The sequence below is a fragment of the Pseudophryne corroboree genome, chromosome 4, assembly GCF_028390025.1.
Source record: "Pseudophryne corroboree isolate aPseCor3 chromosome 4, aPseCor3.hap2, whole genome shotgun sequence".
Lineage (NCBI taxonomy): Eukaryota > Metazoa > Chordata > Amphibia > Anura > Myobatrachidae > Pseudophryne > Pseudophryne corroboree.
In genome coordinates, this window is record NC_086447.1 from 94,209,765 (window position 1) to 94,213,464 (window position 3,700).

General features: G+C 45.0%; 1 non-coding gene across 1 annotated transcript; it reads right to left on the minus strand.

Annotated features, from left to right (window-relative positions):
* Positions 1-3,288: 3,288 nt before the first annotated feature.
* On the minus strand, positions 3,289-3,408 carry LOC134913530 (U5 spliceosomal RNA). The gene has a single exon (XR_010177274.1). It is a non-coding gene; the product is annotated as a U5 spliceosomal RNA (small nuclear RNA).
* Between the last annotated feature and the right edge of the window lie 292 nt (positions 3,409-3,700).

Below are 3,700 nucleotides of genomic sequence, written 5' to 3' on the forward strand. Positions count from 1 at the left end.
GAAGGTGTTGTTTACTATATATGCGCTCTTAATATATAAATATCGCCAATTTATGCCCCCCTTCTCTTTGTTACCCTGTTTCTGTAGTGCAGTGCAGGGGAGAGACCTGGGAGCCTTCCTCACCAGCGGAGCTGAGCAGGAAAATGGCGCTGAGTGCTGAGGAGAATAAGCTCCGCCCCTTTTTCGGCGGGCTTTCCCCCGGTTTTTAAGAAACTGGCCTGGGTTAAAATACATACATATAGCCTTAATGGCTATATGTGATGTATTTATTTTGCCACTAAAGGTAATTATATTGCTGCCCAGGGCGCCCCCAGCAGCGCCCTGCACCCTCCGTGACTGAGTCAGTGAGCCGTGTGACAACAATGGCGCACAGCTGCCGTGCTGTGCGCTACCTTCAAGAAGACTGAGGAGTCTTCTGCCGCCTGCTTTCCGGACCTCCGTTCTGCCGTCTCTTCAGCGTCTGTAAGGGGGATCGGCGGCGCGGCTCCGGGACGAACCCCAGGCTGACCTGTGTTCCGACTCCCTCTGGAGCAAAGTGTCCAGTAGCCTAAGACTCCAATCCATCCTGCACGCAGGTGAGTTGGAAATCTCTCCCCTAAGTCCCTCGATGCAGTGATCCTGTTGCCAGCAGGAATCACTGAGATTGAAACCTAAAAAAAAACTTTTCTAAACAGCTCTTTAGGAGAGCCACCTAGATTGCACCCTCTCGGACGGGCACAAAAACCTAACTGAGGCTTGGAGGAGGGTCATAGGGGGAGGAGCCAGTACGCACCATGTGACCTAAAAGCTTTTTTAGATGTGCCCTGTCTCCTGCGGAGCCCGCTATTCCCCATGGTCCTGACGGAGTCCCAGCATCCACTAGGACGTTAGAGAAATTTTGTAATAATGAGCTGCCTTAAGTGGCTTACTAGCTCGTAACATGGTTGGTATAACCAATACTGTAATGCCCTATTTCTTAAGAGGGAGGTCTGAACCCTCACCCCGTCAACCGCAGCTGCGGTACATAGGTAATAGGTACATAGGTAACTATGGGTAACAGAACGTTCCCTGTTGTAACAGGTTGGACGTATTATGAGCGGGCCAAGATCGTGTGCAAGTATTCCTTGGAGATTCGAGAAGCAAGCTCTCCGAAACCCATGAGATATCACTAGTATGACTTTGACAACTGTCTTATGATCCGTTTTGGCAACGGAGAGAGCAGCGGAAAAATGGTGGAGCCAGATACACGATGCTGAATGACCACATGAATGTGAGAGACTCCACCGCCACTGCCCTTGTTACACATACTGAGCTTTTGTAATTGTGGCGAGATGCCATCATGTATACATGAGGGTAACCCCCTTCTGTGGACTCACATATGAAACACCTGTGGATTTAATGTCCAGTTTTCAGGATCTAAATCCTGACGGGTGAGATCATCTGTGTAACAGATGTCCACTCACGGAATGAACCTCGTTGACATTTCCACATAATGGTGTTCTGAGCAATTGAGGATTCGAGTTACCTGCCGCATTGTCATGCGGCTTTTTGGTTCTCCCTGGTTGTTGTGTATGCAACTGCCGTTGCGTTGTCTGACTGCCCCTGGTCAGACTGAAAGCGAAGCATGTAGTGCATTGTAAAATGCACGGAGTTCCAGGACATTTATCGACAGCAATCTGTCGTAATCCGTTTTAGAACCTTTGTCGCTGATCTTTTTTAACTACAACTCCTGAACCTCTGCGACTCTCGTCCAGAGTATATACACCCTCGCCCCTCTGTGGGAAACGCGAGTGAAGGGCGTTGAACTAAATCGCTTTGAAACACATCATTATTCTTACAGGTGAATACACCAATGTACCGCTAGTGTGCGTGTTTTGCACTAATTACTAGATGTACATTTGTTCTTACTGGTGTAGTAGGTAAATGTCTTTGATTTACCGTATTTATAATCTTACCTAGGAATTTGATGCGATTGTTTTTGAACTTGATCTGCCACTGCAGTATACATTAGTAGCGCAAGTTAGAGGAACTTTGTTGAGACAGAGTTCTTATGAGCAGATCATCTAAGATAAAGAAACTCTGTTGAGACAGAGTTCTTATGTGAGATGAGCTATCATCACCAACATCACTTTGGTAAATACCCGAGGCGATAAGAAACGGTAGACCTGAAATGGTTAATGGTTGTGGCGATTTGCAAACGCTAGAACCTGTGATGAACAAACCGGAATGGGTAAATACGCATTGTGAAGAACAAGTGCAATTATGCCATTTTGTGGCTCCAATAAGCAAATACTAACATGAGAAAATCCATTTTCCCACTGCAGTAACTGACTTGCTGATTGAGATTGCGACGGAGCTGTCTGGTTTTTTCAAACAGAGAGGAATAAGTAACCCTGACTCTGTTGGTGTACTACTGCCTGGTTTATAAAGACAGCTGAAAACCAGCAGAGACTAAATGGCAACCTGCCAAACCGTTCGACAGAGGCAGTCTTGTCTTTTAATCTGTAAATAGCTGAGACATCCATGAGTTGAAGTCTGGAAACCCCGCAAATGTAACATGTAAAGACGCGCTTCCACAATTGGAAAAGAGGTCATCAAATCACTGGCATGCTGACTGTAGCGTCCTGTCGTTACAAGGCGTGACTGTTTTGTACCACCGTTTTGGGAAAAAAAAACTGAAGTCTAAAGGGATTAAACGCCGGTACAAGTATTTGCGTTTTGATACTGGATGCGGTAATGGCTGAATATCAAATTTAGGAGCAAACAAGCTCTGGCCTTGTCGCGCTTAAACTAGCGACGATGAAAGTAACCGGCGTTAGCAGAAGCTTTACAGATATACTCTGCAGCTTCTTTTAACAGTGATCGTCATTGTTTCATACATAGAGTCTAGTGACCCAAATGTATCCTGGGTTTTTATAATGTTTGACAGAGACGCATTTACCAATGGCGGATCGCGTCATTTTGGAAACGATTATGTATGGTTGTCAAAAACCCCGCACTATCTGAGTGCTGGACTAATGTACCCTTCTCACTCGTTCGGTGTGAGATTTGACATAGAATCGTGCATTAAATTATAAGACCAGTCAAATAAACACTCTGGTACCCAAAGGGAAATTGGCCCTTTGGAAAGACTGTCTTTTGTTAGAGCTGGCGGAGTAACTTCCGAGACTCCGATGTTACCGCTCCTTTAATTTGAATTGCCAATGTTTAAAATTATTTTTAGTCTGCGCTAGAGCCTTACTCGCTATGTAGACAGACACCACAATAGGCAACAGACAGACACTTGCACGACCTATTGAAGTTATTATGTGTCATATATATATCTTATTGCTGAACAGCATATTGATATGAAACTCATGGTTGTTTCTCTCTACGGAAATCTTTAGTAAAAGCAAAAGATTTCTTCGATGTGAAGAGAAACCAGAGTATTCTTTATGTGAAAAGCAGTTCACATGGGCATGTGAAACCCGAACCAAATTCCCACTAACACCCCTGCGCCTCTGGTGGCTTAGAGATGTAGGGCAGGAATGTTCCAGAATTATGTCGAAATACAGTTTACATGGCTAACTTATGTGAAACCTGAACCAAAATTCCCACTAACACCCCTGCGCCTCCTTGTGGAGTAGAGGTGTATGGCCGGAATGTTCTGGAATTATAAACTGGAAGAAACAGTAATGATTAAAATGGCCCCCATGCCATGCTTACACTGAAAATCACAGGA